At 37.2% G+C, this 21,201-nt stretch overlaps 1 long non-coding RNA gene across 1 annotated transcript; it reads left to right on the top strand.

The window, feature by feature from the left end:
• The first annotated feature begins 1,803 nt into the window (after positions 1–1,803).
• LOC110877751 lies at positions 1,804–2,663 on the top strand. Its single transcript, XR_002557265.2, has 2 exons — positions 1,804–2,152; positions 2,390–2,663. It is a non-coding gene; the product is annotated as an uncharacterized LOC110877751 (long non-coding RNA).
• The last annotated feature ends 18,538 nt before the right edge of the window (positions 2,664–21,201 follow it).

The following is a 21,201-nucleotide window of genomic DNA, read 5'->3' on the forward strand; positions in this document are numbered from 1 at the left end:
ACTAAGGGTATTTTAGTAAAAGTTATAAATACAAAAATTATAACTATATTTAAAAATCTCTCTCTCTTTAACAGTATCCTCTGGCAGCCATTTCTCCCTCTAAATATTCTATGGCACCAGTACCATCACAACCAACAACCATCATACCACCATCACTCATCAACAACTCTGGCCACCCCTATTACAACCAGCAACCACAATGCCACCAACACCCATCTAAAACCACCACAGCCATCACAATCATCAGTCATACCACCACCACCATGTGCCGTCAGCAACCACCACCGCTTGCCACAACCGCCACTGTCACCACTTGATATCTATCTATCTATCACTTATCTCTCCCTCTCTCTCTCTCTCTATCTCTCTCTCTCTCTCTCATACACACACAAGAACACAACCTGCCCCGCCCCGAAATCGAACTGACTCAGCCGTTCACTACTACTAAACCCGACTGCCGCCACCGTTCAACGTGTGTAACGTTCAGATTTAGGGTCGTCGCCCTTCCACGACATCTTGGTATGTTTGTTGCGATGGAGGTTGTTTGTTTGGGGATAAGCAGGTTGTTTGTTTGGGGGTGTTACGGTATGAAGGTTGGGGTGCAATGGTTAGTAAGGATGGTGGCAATTGGGTCAGAGATGGCGGTGGTGGTAGCCGGTGAGCGGTGGTGGTTGGCGTGGTGTGTCCAAGTGGTGGTCGGCTTGAATTTGGTGGTGGAAGGATGCGGTGGTGATGTGTGGTGGTGGAAGGATGCGGTGGTGATGTATGGTGGTGGCTATAGTGAATTTGGGTTCTAGGGTTTGGGAGTTGAATATGCAGACAAGTGTTTATACTTGTTATTTATTATTTATTAATATATTAATTAAGAACATATCATAAATGTCCTTACTTTTTTTCTTAAAATTACTAAAATGCCCTTCTAGTTAACAGACATTATGGATAGAGTTAAGGCCATGGAGCAAAATGGAAAAAAGAGTAAACTTCCGTTTTGCTCCCCAGGGATTAGTCGTTTTAACGGCTTTACCCCAATCCTTTAAAAATAGCCATTTTACTCCCTGATCTATGTAACTTATCTCTATTACACTCCCGCCCCATGCGGCATCCATTTTAAACATTAAAAATTGTCACGTGCATAACATGTGAGGGTCAAATCTGTCCTTTCCTAACCCATCTTTAAACTCCCCTTTTTAAACCCTAATAAGCCCTATCTTCTTCTTCCTTCCAACATCACCTCAGATCTCATAAGAAAATCATCCATGGCACACCCAATTGTGCTTGTGGAGCTCCAACCACGTATGTTATGTCTTGGACTCGAGCTAAATGTTGTTCGAATCGGACAAGTTTCAGACTGAATCGGTAAATTTCAGTTTGTTTCGGACAGTTTCGGTGTGACATTTGATCAATTTACGTCAATTTCGAACATTTCAGATTACTTCGGACTGTTTAAATGGTTGAAATTTGCTGAAAGTTCGATATTTGAACTACAACAACATATATATCATATCTTGTAACAAAATAGATCAAATTTTTCAAAAAGAGTAAATTACAAGTTCTGTCCTTTATGTTTACACCAATTTGCAGGCACTGTCCTCTAGCGCAAAACTTGACAAGTTCTGTACTTAATGTTTCAAAATCTTACACGTTATTTCCTTTAAGCCAAACCCTGTTAGATTTTTTTGGTTAAATCAGGCCTTGCAAGGGTATTTTAGTCTTTTATAAATGTTTATGATAAAAAACTAATTTCAAAAAAATAATATATTAAATAAATACATTTATATATAAGCATTTCTGAAACACCCCCCAAACACCCAGTTTCTTCACAATTCCCAAACATCAACTTTACTTTCTTCCAAATGCTTCAATGGTGGACTTGAATAACCAGAGGCCGATGATGTTCAACATATTTTGATGATGTTCACCACCGTTCACCAAATCATGTTGGTCATCAACCGCCGCCGCCGCCGCCTCTTCCGCCCATCAACCCCACGCTCCTCCCTCTACGTCGGAGACCTCCACCCTCACGCCCTAGACGACGATCTCCATCAGCTTTTCTCCATGATCGGATCCGTGATTTCAGTTCGTGTTTACACGGACCGACCCTAGCACAAATCGCCAGGCTACGATTATTATTTGATTTCAGTTTCTTGATTAGGTTTTGTTTGTTAAATTGTGATTTGATTTAATTTGAACTTGGTTAGGTTTTGTTTCTTGATTAGGTTTTGTTTGTGAATTTGAACTACGATTATTAGGTTTTGATGAATTTCAGTTTCTTTCTTTCTTTCTTAGACCTAAAATCAGCTTTCCAATTCGGATTACAAGTCAATCTTCGGATTTGCTGTTATAGTTTTATGTTCTGATGGTTGAATTTGATGATTGTTGTTGTGTTTAGGTGGAATTGGAGTGGTGTTTAGGGAGGTGTGTAGTGTGAAGAATGGCAGGGAGTTCGAGTGAGGAATCCGAGCAGCAGCGTTCCGGGGAGGCAAGCGATGACTCAGATTGTGTATTGGTCGTTCCAATTTTCCGGCAAGGTTCCGACATCTCAGGCGAGCGGTGATGGTGGCAGGTGGAGTTCTTGAATTCCTGATATATGCAGAGAGTTTATATATTTTTTATTTTTAAGTTCTGTACAAAATAGTCCCTGAATAAAAAAGTTCTTTACAAAATAGGCCCTAAGAATGTGAATAGACAAATATGCCCTCATATGCAATGCACATGACCTGATTTAACCAAAAAATGTAATTGGGTTTGGCCTAAAGGACACAACGTGCAAAATTTTGGAAGGTTAAGGACACCGCCTGTAAACTTTTGGAAAAAAGGACAACGCCTGCAATTTGGTGTAAACATAAAGGACAAAACTTGTAATTTACTCTTTCAAAAATATAAACTACAAAAATGAGAAAACGATAATAATCAGCAACATGAATGGATCATAATCATACATCACACATCTCAGATCTGAAGTACATCACTGCTTCATTTAAGCGCATGTTTAATACGCGACTTGTGACACTTTGATGAGTTTTAGAACTGAGATCCTGATCGGATTTAGTGTTGTTTTCGGTTCAGAATCGCGTATAAAAAATTGTTCAGCATATCAGATCTGTATCGGAAAATACATCTGAAGTTGTGTGGTGTAAATCGAAGATAGATCTGGAGTTGCAGCAGCATATCACATCTTCATATTCATGTATCATACGCAAATCTGAATCCGAGTTGTTCTTAAAACGAATCTGAGTTGTTGGTACCATCGTCGTATCAAAGTTGTTCAGATCTGGAATGCATCACACTTTATTTTAGCATCACGTCAAAGTTCAGTTCTGGATAGTTGTTTGAGAATTAGATTTTAGATCATGAAATTTGGATTGTGAATTTGTGTAGGCTGAATCACACAACGAAGAAGAAAGACTTTTGTTATGAAAGTACAGATTAACCCCTCACATGTTATGCACGTGACAGTTTTTAATGTTTAAAATGGACGTCGTTTGGGACGGGGAGTGTAATAGATATAAATTATATAGATCAAGGAGTGAAATGACTATTTTTAAAAGGTTGGGGCAAAACCGTTAAAATGACCAAACCACGAGGAGCAAAACAGAAGTCTACTCTGAAAAAAATATAGCAAACTATTGAAGGAAAATGATTATTTTTAAATGATTGGGGCAAAACTATCAAAACGACCAAACTACAGGAAGTAAAACGAAAGTTTATTCTAATATTTATTTATCATCCCACTCATTATATGGTTAAACATCAAATCAAGGCATTAAAATTATTGTCAATCATTTAACCAGACACAAGGTGAACTGTTGGTCCTAGTCAAAGACCATGCAAGTTAAATGCCTACAAGTGTCCATCTGCTTAAGGGTATAAGGAGTGGTTAAACACTCTAAAGTGGCAAATCAAAAAACCGACCAATGAGAGCGCGCCATGTCAATTAGGCAAAAGTGTTTAAACTTTGGTGAAAAATGTTGGCAATGGTTTAAACATTTGGTGGAGTGGTAAACTTTTTAAATAAAAAAAAGGAAAAAAGATGTGATTGGTTGAGATTGGAATGGACCCCACCCCACACCCCTCTCTCTCTCCTCTTCTTCCCTTTGCCGCAGCGGTGTTGGCTCACCGATTTCTCACCATTTTCGGCAAACATGAATGTGGCAAAAGATTGGCAATGGTTTGCCAAAGTTTACCGATCGGTAAACTGGCTTTGCCGAAAGCCACTCCCTATCCCCTAAAAATAATGTCAATCTTAGAAATAATGTCAATCACTGAATCACTATATCCATTTCCCTTAGCATAATTTTCCTATGATATGTAGCAAGGTAAGTTTTTTTAAACACATGTGTTACAAGCCATATATTTCTTTTTAACATTATTTTTTTATAATTGTTGTTTGTTAGTAATCGGTAAAGTTTAAAAATCTTGAATTAAATCTAGATATTTTTAAGAAAAAGTCTTAACTCTAGTACATTCAAAAATTTCAATTACATAGAATGTTATATGCCACTGAAACTAATCTGACTTAGTTAAGCCAGTTGAATATAATTGGATACTACTACTCTAGTGGACTGTTTATGATTCAAATTTATCGTTAACAAAGGTTAAGCCAATTGACTAATAGGGCACATTATTTAATAGGCAGTCTAGCCATAAATTACATGAAATGAAAATTTACAAAACTAACTCATAAGTGGAGATGTTTGGAAACCTGAAGCCTGAATTGTTGAACACCCAACTAGTAAAATCCGGTTTTTTATTAGAAGTCTAAAAAATATTCAAAACCGTGAAATCCTAAACAAGAAACTAGAATTAGAAACTAAAACCTAGAAACACGCCTAGCAAAATGTATTGTTTCGTTAAGTCATTTTTATAAGAAAGTGAAGGGCTGTCCACGAGGGTTTTTTTTTTTTTTTTTTTTTTTTTTTTTTAATAGCAAATTATTTCCCCCTTATATAATAGCCCTAACCAAGTTCGAACCTAGATCTCCCCAAAGTAGTCTTTGACTACTAACCACTGGGCCACAGCCCAAGTGGCGCTGTCCACGAGTTATGAATGAAGAGGATTGTGTTGCGTATTAAACATCTTTAGTAGTAAATCTTAATCTCATTAATGTCTGTTATATTAATTGATAAGAGAGACAGACATATACGTGTGTTAATATATCGTAAATAAGAATGAATGCTTTCTTTAGAAGGTAGTCCATCAATTGAGTCATCTTGTTGGTACCGACAATTTTAGAAAAGGAACTTCTAAATAAATATGCAATTTCCATTATTTTTAAAGGAACAGGAATAACGTGGAAAATATTACCCGTGTGTTAAGATGTTTTTACTTATGTTCTGGGCTGAAATTAAATATTCAAAAATCGAGCTTGATGGGAGTAGGGGTAAGCCCTTATGAGGTGGACAGTTTAGCGAATGTTGTGGGTTGTAGAAGAGGAGATATGCCTTTTGATTACTTGGGTATTAGGATCGGGGCAAGTATGAGTAAAGAAAAGAATTGGGAGGGGGTGATAAACGTGGTTGAAAATCGGCTCTCTAGATGGAAGGCAAATGTGTTATCTATTGGTGGGAGGGTTACACTTATTAAATCGGTATTGGAAAGTTTACCGGTTTATTTTTTCTCTTTGTATAAAGTTCCAAAAGTGGTGATAGCGAAGTTAGAAAAAATTATGAGAAGATTTCTTTGGTCCGGTTCAAATGAGCTGAGTAAGGTTCATTGGGTTTCATGGGATCGGGTTACCTTACCTAAGAAGGCGGGTGGTTTGGGGCTTAACAAATTAGAAGATGTAAACAATGCGCTTATTTTTAAGTGGGCGTGGCGTTATAGAGATGAATGTGATAGTATGTGGAGGAAAATCATTGATAATTGTCATTCGAGCAAGGTTTGTTGGTCGTCTTTGCCTTGTAACAAGTACTTGACAGGATGTTGGAAATCGATTGTTAAACAAGTTGATTGTTTAAAATCGAATGGTATAAAGCTCAGTTTTTTAATTAAAGGTTCAGTGGGTAATGGGTCGAATGTTAGGTTCTGGTATGATTGCTGGCTTGGAGATACACCGTTCATGTATAAATGGCCTTCGTTATTCAGCTTAGAGAAACAGAAACAATGTGCAGTTGTGGATAGGCTGAAGGACGTGGGTATTGGCAGAGGGATTCGGTGGCAGTGGATTAAAGAGCCAGAGTCTGCGCAGGAAATTGAGGAGCTGTTCCAGCTATGCGAGCTGTTGTTCGGAGTCTCTGTGAACTCAGAAGCGGACAAATGGTCTTGGGCAGGTTCGGCTAAGGATGGTTTCTCGGTAAAGGCGATCAAGAAGGAGCTACCTAAAGATTATGATATGGAAGTCTTTCGTATGAAATGGGTAAACTGGGTACCACTTAAATGTAATATTCATGCTTGGAGAGCGGAAATGCATCGGTTACCTACCAAGTTGGAATTGCAAAAAATAAATATAGATGTCGGGGACGCGTGGTGCGATCTCTGTGAAGACGGATTGGATTCAACTTTGCACTTATTCACAGAATGTAAGTTTGCAATGGAAGTTTGGCATAGGATTGGGGCGTGGTGTTGGCTCCCGCCGATCTTTGCTTTTGACGTTCGGGATTTATTATGCTTATTCAAAGACGCCGCTAGAGGTAAGCAAGGTAAAAGAATGGTCCAAGGAATTGTCATTGTAGCACTGTGGTGTATTTGGTTAGCCCGTAACGAGAAGAGTTTCAACCAAAGGAAGGTAAAGGTAATGGACATAATCCACCAAATAAAGTCGAGAACGTTTTTTTGGTACAAAAATAGGTTTGGCTGTAATAGTTTGGAATGGAGTGATTGGTATGTAAACCCGATGTACATGTTGTAATTGGCTTGGCTTCCGTCCGTGTTTTGCGAACTGGTTGTCCTTTTTAATAAAGTTGAATGTTAAAAAAAAAATATTTTTAAAGGAAACGTCTAAATATTCATAAGCTTAAACTAAGACTTGTATTAAATAAGTTTTCAGAGCTTATTAAATTAAAAGTTGTCTATAAATTGGTAAAAGAAAAGAAAGAAAATGAAAGAAGAAATAGGTTTTAAAGACTACAAACATGTTAGTTACCATATTATACTAATTTTAACATAAATATACAGAGAGATCATGTGAAAAAAATTAGTTGAGAAAAGATTTAATTGTAAAATCATTAAATAGTTTTTCTCTCATCTTATTTATTATCATCTTTGACTAATTAATTAGTTATAAAAACTATCATTCTTCACACTAAATTTTACATTTCGAAATTTATCCTACACATTTCAAAATTTATTCTACACATATTGAAATTTATCCTACAGATATCGAAATTTCATCATACACTTTATCCTACACAGCTCGTAATTTATTCTACGCACCTCGTAATTTATCCTAAACTTTAAATTATTTTTTTTTAAAGTATATATTTTGAAAATATGTTACAAATTTAATATAGTTAGCTATTAAAGAGTAAACCTACATATTAAGGTTCTATGTAAGTTATACACTTATATTAACATTAAGAGTAAATTACTTTTTGAGTCCTTTCGTTTTAGTTGTTTTAACCACCTGAGTACAAAATCAAAAAGTTTAAGGCCGTGAGTCACTAAACGCACTTTTTGTAACCCTTTGAGTCCAAATTTTTAACACCGTTTGAATTTTCAGTTACTTTTTCACGAAAAGACTAAATACTCATCTATTTAAAAAAAACATATAAACTTTATCTCTCACACACACTCAAACATACTAACTCACTCACACACATACACACACACACACTATCTCTAGAATTGGCGTCAACATTGGAGTGAAAGAGACCGTGTTGGTGTTTGTATTTTAGATTCTTGAGTAAATTTCTTTTTGGTTCGGATTTGCGATTTTGGATAGTGGTGCGGTGTTGATGATGGTGGTGCGGTTAGGGCTGTAAACGAGCCGAGTCGAGCCGAGCTAGACCCAGCTCAAGCTCGACTCGAACTCGATTCGAGCTGGCTCGGTTCGAGCTCGAATTTCAAATCCAGCTGAGATTTGAGGCTTGAGCTCGGCTCGATTAGAATTCGAGCTATCTCGGCTTGGCTCGATCTAGCTCGAACTAACAAAGAACCGCAAAATTTATTACTTAAAAAGCCCTTAAAATGAATTTCTTCATAGCCTAAGGGCCATAATTGCCATTTAATTTAATCATATGGCTAAATATGCAAGTATAAATAGTTAATTCACTTTCTCCATTGACTTTACCTTCTTTTATAGGGGAGATACTCTCTTAGTTTTTGTTTTCTAAGCGATATGGCACAAAAAAATGAAGGATGTAAACCTTATCGAGGCAGCTCACGAGCTCACGAGCCGAGCTAGGCCAAGCTCTAGCTCGGCTCGTTTACATACCGAGCCGAGCCAAGCTGGCTCGTTTACAACCGAGCCAATTTCGAGCCGATCTTTCTTTGAGCTTTTTTTGAGCGAGTTTCGAGCGAGCTTCGAGCCACGAGTTTTTTGAACACCCCTAGGTGCGGTGGGGATAGTGGTACGGTGGTGGTGTAGTGGTGGGGATGGTGGTGCAGTGGTGGGGATGGTGGTTGTCACACCCCCAAAATACCACTCGCGGAAACACCGCAGGGCGTGTGACATACCAGGATCTAGCCACTAATCACATTGAACTCATACAAGATTTCAAATAAAAAGCTTTCATTCATTTCAAATAAGTATTACAAATAATAATTTATAACTCGTTATGTTCAGCGGAAGCATAATACAAAGTTTAACCAAAACCCAAGTGTATGTAATCAGCCAATCTCGTTTCAAGTTTCCATGTATCTCGACCCATGACCACTCTAGCATCCCTGACAGCAAGTTCCCATGTTCCACATATCTATAACCTGCGAGCATGCACATACGTGTATCAGACAACGCTGGTGAGTTCATAGTTTTACGAAAACGTTAGTTACCAAGTGTGTAGTTACGTTAATTGATTACAATGTTGATAATACCTCGGATACAAGACGGCTCCTGATTTATGTTTTGCCCGTTCCCCAGTGCTCCTATCAAAGCACTGGGCATGACTGGGCCATTAGTTCACACTTGTCCTCTCCGGTACGGGGTGAGGGTGCCAAACCTAAGTAGCGCTACCAACTAATACCCCGTTACCTCTCCGGTAACAAAAAGATGGGACTTAAGAGTGATAGGACGAGTGTATTATCCAACATACCATTTTTACACGCAAGATGTATTCCTCTCCGGAATACCCAGTTGATTTACCCAAAAACCTACCTCTCCGGGATACCCAATGACTGTCCCAACCACCGGGACGCATGCTCAAGAGAAATGAACTCACCTTTGATTTGCTCGGTAAATTAAAGTACGTGTTTCCGGTTGGTCACTTAGTCCCTATTGTGGTTATCAATAACAGTTAGTTTCTTGATCTTTCAAATCACGCGTGCAACATATTGCATATAGTGTACAAGTTATCACATAGTCACATAACCAACATTCGAACCACATACCATTACACATCTCAAGTTCATGTTTCACTTTAACATCTAGCAGCTAGTTCATCACCCACATGAGTGTGTAATTCAATCAGGTTATTGGCCCACTTTAGGAGTGTGCGGCCCGATACAAGTGTGTGACCAATCCCTATTTGTGCGGCCCACTAAGATCATGTGTGACCAGTTTGTGCAAGGCCCAACATGACTGGCCCATCACTATAGTATACGATGGGCCTCGGCTTGTGCGACCCATGCCGTCCCAACATGGATCTGTCCGACTTAACCCGACACCCGGCCCAATGCTTTTATCACACCAAAGATTTATGTGGTTGGTCCGCATATATGGTTCGTTGCTATATTGCATATCATTTGTCCATCAATTATACAATCAAACATTTCTGCACAATCTAGTACTCATTCTATCTTGGCATCGAATCATCCAACAGTCGTGATCATTACAACATGAATTCATTATCAATCATCATCCGAGTTCAACACCTAACTCAATGTTCATTTGGATCGGCTCACTACATGTTCCAACTACACGGTCCTAATTCACTTGTCAATGCTAATCAATCTTTTAATGCTTAATCATCATTCTTTACATAAATCAGTATTTCATCACCACTTGGTTCATATACAAAATATTATATCACCAGTTACATACACGTTATTGGTTCTAGTTCAATCAATCCACATGCTCCCTATCAATTGTCATACATGAATGGCTCTAAAATGTTCCATACGAACTCAACAACAAAACACAACAACATGCAATTCACATAGACTCAAACAATTTCACAAACTATCATAGCATTATTTAATACTCATATACCCTTGACTTTCAACGACAACATCATTAGAATACACATACGGTTCGACTAGATCAATACTACCCACATGGGCCGCCACTTTATTCAAGGTTTACCACTTATCATCAAATGTATTGGACCCCTAAAAGCTACGGATATGTCATAATCGGTTGCTTGGATTTTGGTGAATTTAGTGGACAACTTTAATTTGCATTAACCTATGTATAATAATATCATGTCATCCATACAACCTCATCAATCACACTTACACATAACAACCCATATTAATCAATAATTAAGAACAAACAATCAATACATTCACCCCTAGTCAAGCACATCGATCACTGAAAATCAAGTAAAGGAGTCGTATACTAACCGAATTGGAATGAAGGATAAGAGGGGCTGCCGTTTCTAGATTAGGAGGTTTTAGGGTTTGCAATACCAAGTTGTAACACATAACACTCCTATCTACGTAAATGTGGAGCAATTTAGAAGATTGGGCCGATTAGTTCACAACTGATGGATTGGACCGAGTGGATTAGAAGCTTAAAGGAGAGGTGTGTGTGTGTTAAGATGCCCATAGGCGACCCAACATGTATATAATACACTAACCGGCCCAAATGCAAAGTGTGTGTGCTAAACAGGTTCACGGCCCAAGTATATCAAGTAGATTCACGATTCAATCAAGTATAATTACCTTACTTAGTTAAGCGCCACATAAAACATTTAACGATCACATAAAGCATATAACGATTTCTTGCATAAAAACTAATCATACACACATAACATTCAGCGATGCACGAGATAGACAAATAAACGTTAAGTAGTGCTAACCCTAATTATTCGGGTTGTCACAATGGTGGTGTAGTGGCGGTGATGATGGTGGTAGTGGTGGTGCGGTGGGGATAGTGGTGCGGTGGTGGGGATGATGGTTGTGCGGTGTTGGTGTTGGTGTTGGTAGTGCGGTGGTTGAGGGTGGTGGTGGTGGTGGTAGGATGTAGAGATGAGAGAGAGAGGGGGAGAGTAGTGTATGAAAGTGAAATGTTTGTGTAAATTCTTTTATATATAATATTAAAATCTTTATACATTAAAGACTTGTTCCTTATACTGTTGTGCATATATGAGTTGTACTTTATGTGTAAATGACTAAATTACCCTTATCGTTAACAGATTTGGTAGATGGTGTTAAAAATTTGGACTCAAAGGGTTACAAAAAGTGCATTTAGGGACTCAGTGCGTTAAACTTTTTGATTTTGTACTCAAGCGGTTAAAATCGCTAAAACACGGGGACTCAAATAATAATTTACTCTAACATTAAATACAAATATTAAATGAAGTAAAATGAAACATTTTTATTGGTTGAAGTTTCTTCTTTGTTTCTTCTTGCAAAGAATTTTTCTCATTTGAACCCTCCACTACATATATATATATAACCGTTTTCATGAACAAACACTACCAGTTAGCACATCGCGTAATCTTTTTTTAGTTTTATTTATTTATAAGTTTTGTTTCCACCCCTTATACTATAATAGAGTAAGGTTAGTAGGGGTGAGCAAGTTTAGGTCCGGACCGAAAATAACCGAGAACCGAACCGGAAATATACCCAACCCGACCCGAACCCAAGTACCTAGGTATTTAGATCGCTTCCAATTTTTCATATAAATATGGTCGGGTCGGGTCTGTTCTCGGTTTTTTTCATGGTGAAACCCGACTTGGACTTATGGACCGGAACCGACCCTATATTTAGGGTAGTGAATCGGTTCTGTATTTTATGTTTGGTCGGTTTTCGGGTCGGATCGGGTTTTTCCTTTTGCTCACCCCTAAAGGTTAGTATACAAAGAACATTTTTCCTAAACAATGTGAGAAGTCTCTATAAGCATTAGGTTTTAAATTTTGGACATTATGTTTTAGATTTTGTTTTGCATGGTATTATATATAAAAAGTCCAAGCGGTAATAATTTAAAACACAATCAAATGTATTATAAGCTTCAAATTTAAAACACATTTATTAGTTTTCTTCGCATAATGTTCTAGATTTCATGCCTAGAATACATTTCATTATGTTTTAAATTGTTACCTTTGGTGTTATTCTATATAATACCATGCCAAAAGAATCCAACTAAAATTTAAAACAAAATATCTACATAGACTTCTCATACTTTGTAGGAAATATGTCTTTTGTAGACAAACTCTTACCTACTATAACAATACACATCTAACTTATTTATTTTATCATTTTTCTCAAATTATTTGTGTTCATTAAATATTTTGAAAAAAAACTAATTGTATTGTTGTGCTTAATTTTGATTTTCCAACATTTCACTATGTATTTTTATTAAAAACGGAATTCTATTCAAGCTAAAGTTTTTTTTTTTTTTTGGTATTTGTAAACGACACCGAGTATCGGTACATAAGAAATTCAACGGATACCGATCGAATAACACTAGTATCAGAATCAGTATACATTTTTGGTTTTCGATCAATGTAAAAACACCTTTTGATATCAATTCAAACATATCACAACTTTATTGTTTTGGTTTAATCTTTTGGCTACACGGAGGTGACATATGTGTAATTAAATGTAAGGGTGTCCAACGGTTTGGTTTACGCTTAATTCGGATTGGTTAATCCGATTTTTATTTTTTTCTTGTCGTAACCGAATAACAAACTAAACTAAATTGGAATATTGCATGTAACACTCTAACCCGTTTCAATTGATATTTTAGCATAGATAGCTAGGTCCCATAATTTTTTATATATAGAACTTATACGTCTGGGTTAACTGATAACCCAGACGAACCGACATAACTGATTCTTACTCTTAATTTACAGTTTAAAATAATAAAATTTTAAACTCGAAAGCTTTGTCATGCATGATTGTGCTTCAACCTTCCCATAATTTTTTCTAAAGAGTTTTTCAGTTTAATAGTGTTTGGTTCTTCACGTGCTTGGTCGCCCGTCTGGTTCCCGTCTTGTGTTACCTATTATTTAAACCCAATCAAACGGTCAATATTTGAGACTTTTAATTGAACGGATCAACCCAATAACGAAAACAATTTATTTCATTTTATTTTATTTTCAGCACCCTTACCAGGGCGAGAACGGTTTCCGCCTGGGCGTGTCAGCTGAAATGTATTTTCTTTTCAGCACCCTGACACGGGTGGGTCACATTTCCACATGGCCGTGTCAGCTGGAATGTATTTTCTTTTCAACACTATAACCTGGGCAGGTCAAATTTCCACCTAGCCGTGTCAGCTGAAATATGTTTTCTTTTCACCCAATTCACCTCCAAATTAGGTCCAAACCCAAGTTATTCCCTTGGGTTTTATTCTTTAATTTCTTTTTAACTATAACCCACTACCCGGACCTATAAATCTTGAATTCTTCACTCCTAATATTCGTTTTTAGGTTTATTACTCATTTGACCCGTTTTGAGACTTTGAGCGTTTTAGCTCAAGTCTTGTACAACCTTAGCAATCTTTGCATTATTTTTTTCCCAACCACAACCAAGGCCGCAGTTGGTTTTTCTTAGGCAAAACCTAAATAATCCCATATTACATTTTATGAATGCATTTGTATGTCCATAGTTAGAAATCTGTCTGTATTTGTAACGTTTAAAGTCTTGAGTCTGTATTATACCGGACAGAGGTTTCGCTAGGTGTCGTTAGGTAATAATAGGTCTCAATACGGTATAGTACAGCACGATACGAAGGGAGCGGATCCGAACAAGAATGATATCATCATTCATTAATGATGACATCACACATATTATTATAATCCTTTCATTTGTATAAAACATGCATGGAGATTTGATCAGTAAGTTATCACGAATGGAGAAACAAACAACATGCACGGATGGGGAATCTTAGTTTTGCACGGATGTAGAACTCCAACTTTCACAGATAGGGAATCTCGTATTTGCCCGGAAGAGGAATCTCAGCTCATCCGGATGGAGAACTTATATAAATAGCATGCATCCGGACGGAACTAAACATCAGAGAGCATATCAAGTCCATCCGTTCAAACCTTCCAAGCAACTGTTCTTCATAAGTTCTTCATAAACAACATCAACAACACTCTCGGTTTCGTCATGTTCTTAGATTTCGAGTGTACGTTGTATAGATCGAGTCGAAACTCTGTCCGGTTTTCGTTGACACGTAATAAAAAGACGTTTATTTCTAATTTTTTTCTTGATATTCCAGGAATCGGCGAGTTTGACGGAGCTTCGGTCCTTAACGACATGTTCGGTGCGTCTATTATTACTAAGAAATGAGTAGAAGATAGATACGTCACCGAGTAGTCACTTGTAATCTGGTCTCTATTCATATTTTGACAAGTTACAGCACCATGAGACCAGTTGGACAACATGTCCCCACTAGGATCTAAAAGCTTATCCAATTGGGAACCCCAACTCCCTATTTATAGGCAATAGCCTATCATCCGAATGAACCTATGTCCATCTGTCCGAATGGACTATTACACTACACAACCTACATTCGGATGGGGGTTTGGACTATATATTGTCCATCCGTCCGGATGGACCTTTACAGTGTCTAATCCGTGTCCGACTTTCTCTAACCTATACAATATTCAACACACGCTCTATCTAATATTCGCACAGTGGCAGATGTACGAAATATGCACCAACAGATTCCCCATCGGCTGTCACTGTCGAATTGTCTTTAACACTTTGAGAACCTTGAGCCGTGTTTGAATAGTCTATAATCTTCAATAATTCTGCAACTTCAATCAGGCATCCTGAAATCTTCAATAGATTCCCCCTCGATTGATGATTTGGGTTTTCTTTGATAGAGTAAAGCACCAATTCCCCCTGAAATGAATCTTCAGGTCTTTTGCATAGTTCACGACTCTCCTCTGATTTGCTAAACAGCAACCTTCATGAATAACCACCAATTTGAAACCAATCAGTACAGTAATCTCTGTTTCAGCTTTAGCTACATCCGAGTTCAGTTTTTGATATACCATTTCAGCACCACGATCTCGCATTCCGCCTACTCGATCTAAGAATGTACAAAAACTCAACCGGCAATTGATTGAAACTTCAAATACCCCATTGGTTAACTTCAAATCCGTAATTCCCCCTGAAGATCTGATATCCCGTTTTCCGTGATCAACGTTAACGCACCGTAAGAATGACAGATCCGTGTAAACGGTATTCTCCACAATCAGCAAATCTTCATTGGAAAACAAATCATTTGGTAATGTAATCCGATCTCCGAAGCATTCGTCTACAATCAGTCTCATCTCCTCGGATAATCTAGATCTCAAAAGCTATCATCCACGATCACTCTCAGACCTCCGATGCTTTCGTCCATGATCAGATATCAACACCTCAGATCATCTTGATCTCGGATGCTTTCACCCATGATCAGATTCACATTCCCCCTGACAATCTGAAGTCGAAACCACCCGAATACTGTTGCAGCGTCACGAATTTTAAAAATGCTGGAACATCTGAAATTTTTATTCCCCCTAATTTTTGCAAATTCTGACGTCTCTATCACTGAGTTCCCCCTCAAACTGAGTAATTTAGTCCTCTTTTTATCTGTGAAAAACTTGACTATGCCAAAAATATGGCAAATTTTCCTCAAACGTCAGTTTTTCATCATTGCGGATTTTACGTTTTGGCCCGTAAATAGTCAGATAACGTGAATGATAAACATTCTGCACTAGTATCATGACTACTCACTAATTTCCACAATCCGTCCGAATGAACCTATCTTGGATCACCTTGACAGTTAACCACCTGAGTGTCTTCATCCGTCCGGATGGAGTTGATGTCCATCCGGATGAGGTTCTACCCATCCGGATGAGGTTCTACCCATCCGTCCGAATGACTATATCATCCGGATGGCATTTGGTCCAGATGTTCATTCGTCCGTATGGTCATCCGCCCGGATGGTCATCCGGAGGAATATGTTCTAACAACTCAAGAACACTCCACATCACGTTTTTCGATCCAGAATCTTTATTTGTGTGAATTTCATGATGAAACTTCACAGGATTGTGCACGAATCAATTCCGAACAGAATGATGGCTCCAATTCCAAAATCCATCCATGAATCGACCTTTATTTTGATGATTTTCTATGTTTTAACGTCAAAACTCCCGTTTAACCCAAAATTGATAAGCTTGGGTGATTTAACCGACTATTAGATCGATTAAAACGGTACCGTAGCTCTGATACCACTTGATATTCCAGGAATCGGCGAGTTTGACGGAGCTTCGATCCTGAACGACATGTTCGGTGCGTTTATTATTATTAAGAAAGGAGTAGAAGATAGATACGACACCGAGCAGTCACTTATAATCTGGTCTCTATTCATATTTTGACAAGTTACAGCACCATGAGACCAGTTGGACAACATGTCCCCTCTAGGATCCAAAAGCTTATCCAATTGGGAACCCCCAACTCCCTATTTATAGGCAACAACCTATCATCCGAATGAACCTATGTCCATCCGTTCGGATGGACTATTACACTGCACAACCTACATTCGGATGGGGGTTTGGACTATATGTTGTCCATCCGTCCGGATGGACCTTTACAGTGTCTAATCTGTGTCCGACTTTCTCTAATCTATACAATATTCAACACATGCTCTATTTAACTATTCGCACAGTGGCAGACGTACGAAATAGGCACCAACAAATTTTTCTTATTTGAACTCTCCACTATATATATATATATATATATATATATATATATATATATATATATATATATATATATATATATATATATATATATATATATATATATATATATAGGGGAGGGTTATCTTGAGAACGCTAAATATTGCGAGAACCGTGAGAACGAATGAAAAAACCAATCAAAACCAAGAATTTATAACATCAAATAATTCATTTCTCATTTCAAAATCATTCTTTTTAGATTTTTTACACATGTGTAAATATAGCAGATTTACACATGTGTAAATGGCAAACTTACACATGTGTAAATTTCTTTATTTATGAATTCACGTAAATTTAAACGTGTAAATTGAATTTCTAACATTGTATTCGAATAATAATGATAAGTGTAGAAAAAATTTTGAATTTGAATTGTTTTTGACCAAGTTCTCATGGTTTTTTCATTTGTTCTCACGGTTCTCACAAATATTTAGCGTTCTCATTTAAACCTTCCCCTATATATATATATATATATATATATATATATATATATATGTATATATATATATATATATGTATATATATATATATATATGTATATATATATATATGTATATATATATATATGTATATATATATATATATAGGGGATCGCTAAAATGAAAACCACCTCTAGTTGTAAGAACCATGGGAATCACTTTCTGGCCCTTAGATCAACTAGATGGATAATGTGATTAAAAGTAGTTAATATTAATATTAAAAGCTTTTTGTCTTATTATGTCTTTAATATTATAATCCAAAAGGGTATTTAAGTAAAATCACTCTATTTTGTCTTTTTATATATATTAATTTTAAATTACCTTTTTTGTCCTATTCATTAATTAGTTTTTTGACTTAATTATTTTTTATTTATAAACAGATTTTTTTTGTAAAACAATTTTTTGAAATCAAATTTTTATTATAATTGTTTTAATTTTTAAGATTTTTACGCCCGGCCTTTTCACGCCTCGTTTTTTGACGCGCCGTTTTTTCGCCCGGCTTTTTCACGCGTCGTTTTTTCAACGCGCCGTTTTTACGTTTTACGCCCCGGTTTTTTACGTTAACGTTATTTATGTTTTACGCGCCGGTTTTTTGCGTTTTACGTCCCGGTTTTTTACGTTAACGTTATTTACGTTTTACGCGCCGGATTTTTGCGTTTTACGTCCCTTTTTTACGTCAACGTTTTTTTGCGTTTTACGCGCCGGTTTTTTACGTTAACGTTTTTTTACGTTTTACGCGCCGGTTTTTTACGTTAACGTTATTTACGTTTTACACGCCGGCTTTTTGCGTTTTACGTCCCGGTTTTTTACGTCAACGTTTTTTTACGTTTTACGCGCCGGTTTTTTACGTTAACGTTTTTTACGTTCTTACGTTTAACGCGCCACTTCTTTTACGTTAACGTTTTTTACGTTTTTACGTTTAACGCGCCGGTTTTTTACGTTTTACTCACTGGTTTTTTACGTTAACTTTTTTTACGTTTTACGCGCCGGTTTTTTACGTTTTACGTAAAACTTTTTACGTTTTACATTTTACCTAAAACTTTTTACGTTTTACGAAAAACGTTTTACGTTTTACGTAAAATTTTTTACGTTTTACGTTTTTACGTTTTAGGTTAAAAAGTTTACGGTTTAACATTTTTTTTACAAAATTTTTTTTACGCAACACGAACACACCCAGAAAACGCAAACTTGGTAGGTGTCTCAGATAGATTGTTATCGTCATCGACTAGGGAAAAAATATAAAAAGCCAACAACATCAAAACAAAAGCGTATCTCGAAAAAAAACGGGGTTTGGCTCAGATTATCCGATAATCAAGAGGCTGCAAAAGTGGGGTTGCAGGTTCAAAAAACCTACCCTCCGCCGTACTTGCCGCGCCATCGTCATCAAAATCTGCGTTTTTTTTTTGCATCATCGCCACCCAATCGATCGTATCAAAACCCACAGATTCAAATATCACAGATCAAAACCCCCCAACATATCAAAACCCACTTCAACCACTATTTTTTACAAACCCCACCAAAATCATCAAAACCCACCAAAAGCAACCAGATATATTACATTAAAAAGAGCCAAAGGGGTTTGTTTTTTGATACAGAAGCTACGAACTTTGTCATGATCCACTAGATCAAAATAAATATCTTTTCCTATCAACAGAATGAAGAAAAAAAAACTAACCACTATAACAAATCAACAGTTGGTGACTCTAGCACCATTTCCATCACCCATTTTTGATAAAATTAGAAACCAAAAAAATGGAGAACAAACACAAGAAGAAATGGTTGTTGTCACACGCCCCCACCTACCGTCGAACCACCGAAAAAAAGTCGAAAAACCCAAATCCGGCACCACCTCTACCCACCACCCACCACCGGTTGTACTACCTCTCGCCGGAGATGGATGGTGTGCACGAGACTCTGATCCTCATTCCGGTCGTTTCCAAACAGTTGCAGCCACCATCTCTTTTGCAGATCTGAGATAGGTTGCAGATCTGAGGGGTTTGGAGGGGATGAGAGATGGGTTACAGATCTGAGTCACCGGAGATGGGTTGCAAAACTGAGGGTCGCCGGGGAAACGAGGGGGACGGTGGAGAAACGAGAGAGCTGCCGGAGTGGGTGTGGTGTTTGGGGGTCGCCGGTGTGGTGGCGGCAACTTGAACTCCTGGAAATCAGTTGAAGATTTGGTGATTTCTTCATGTAAAGAAAGAGAGAGATGAGAGAAGATTTTGGTGATTTCTTGATATGAAGAAAGAGAGAGAGAGATGAGAGACATAAAGACAAGTCTCTTAAAAAGAGACAGTGACAAGTGACAGAGATGTTTAACATATGGAGTAAATGGAGTAAATGACCAAACTACCCTTTAGGGTGGCAGAATCTGATTGGTGGAGAGTGATTCTCGCGGTTCTTACAACTGGGGGTGGTTCTTATTTTAGCGGCTCCCTATATATATATATATATATATATATATATATATATATATATATATATATATATATATATATATATATATATATATATGGAGCCGCTAGAATGAAAACCACCTCGAGTTGTAAGAACCGCGAGAACTACACCCCACGGAGCGCCGTTCGCCATGATTTTTTTTACAAGTAGATGTGTATATTATAAACACAGCCGTAAAAAATCATGGCGAACGGCGCTCCGTGGGGTGTAGTTTTTTACACCACAAGTTTGGTGAAAAAAAAAGAAAAAAGAAAAAAGAAAAAAAATTAAAAACACCAAACTTGTGGTGTAAAAAACTACACCCCACGGAGCGCCGTTCGCCATGATTTTTTACGGCTGTGTTTATAATACACATATCTACTTGTAAAAAAAATCATGGCGAACGGCGCTCCGTGGGGTGTAGTTCTCGCGGTTCTTACAACTCGGGGTGGTTTTCATTCTAGCAGCCCCCTATATATATATATATATATATATATATATATATATATATATATATATATATATATATATATAACAAAGATCCATTAGTAACCACCCTTTATTGCGAGAACCGCGAGAACTAATGTGAACACAACCAAAAATGCCTAAAAATAGCTAAAAAACACACAAAATTTTTATTTTTTTAATATTTTTTATGTTAAAATCGCTACTTTTAATAGCCAATTTTTTTTTTTAATTTTAAAAATTAAAAAAAAATTTAAAAAATTTTTTTTGGCTACTAAAAGTAGCGATTTTTTTAATAAAAAATATTAAAAAAAATTAGATTTCTTTTAGATTTTTTTAGGTTTTTTGGGGATTTAGTTTTTAGCATTTTAGCTTGTGGGGGGGGGGGGTTTAGGTTTTTGGGGGTGGGGGAGGGGGGTTTAGGTTTTTTTTTTTTTTTGGGGGGGGGGGGTGTTAGTGAGAAAACTCCTTATTTATGAGGGAAATGTAAAGGAAGGGAAAATTGGAAAGTATATATAAGTACGGGATCAGGAGAAAACGCCCTAAAGTGTGAGAACGGTGAGAACGCATCCTGATGGAACACGTGGCGCGGATGTAGTCAGGGTCTGAGGGGTTTTTTTGTCTTTCCAATATTCTTTTTTTTCCCAAGTTCGTGCGTCACATGCTGCTTCAGTTTTGGCGTTAACTAGATTCAGTATTTACTTGGCGTTTTACTGTTTTTTGATCTGTCTCGTTGAACTAATTCTTTTTGTGTCACATAGTTAATTTTTTTGGCAGTATGGCGTTTTCCAGGTCACTTTTTTTGGAGCTCGTGGCGTTTGTTAATA

This window comes from Helianthus annuus, chromosome 9 (genome assembly GCF_002127325.2).
Source record: "Helianthus annuus cultivar XRQ/B chromosome 9, HanXRQr2.0-SUNRISE, whole genome shotgun sequence".
NCBI lineage: Eukaryota > Viridiplantae > Streptophyta > Magnoliopsida > Asterales > Asteraceae > Helianthus > Helianthus annuus.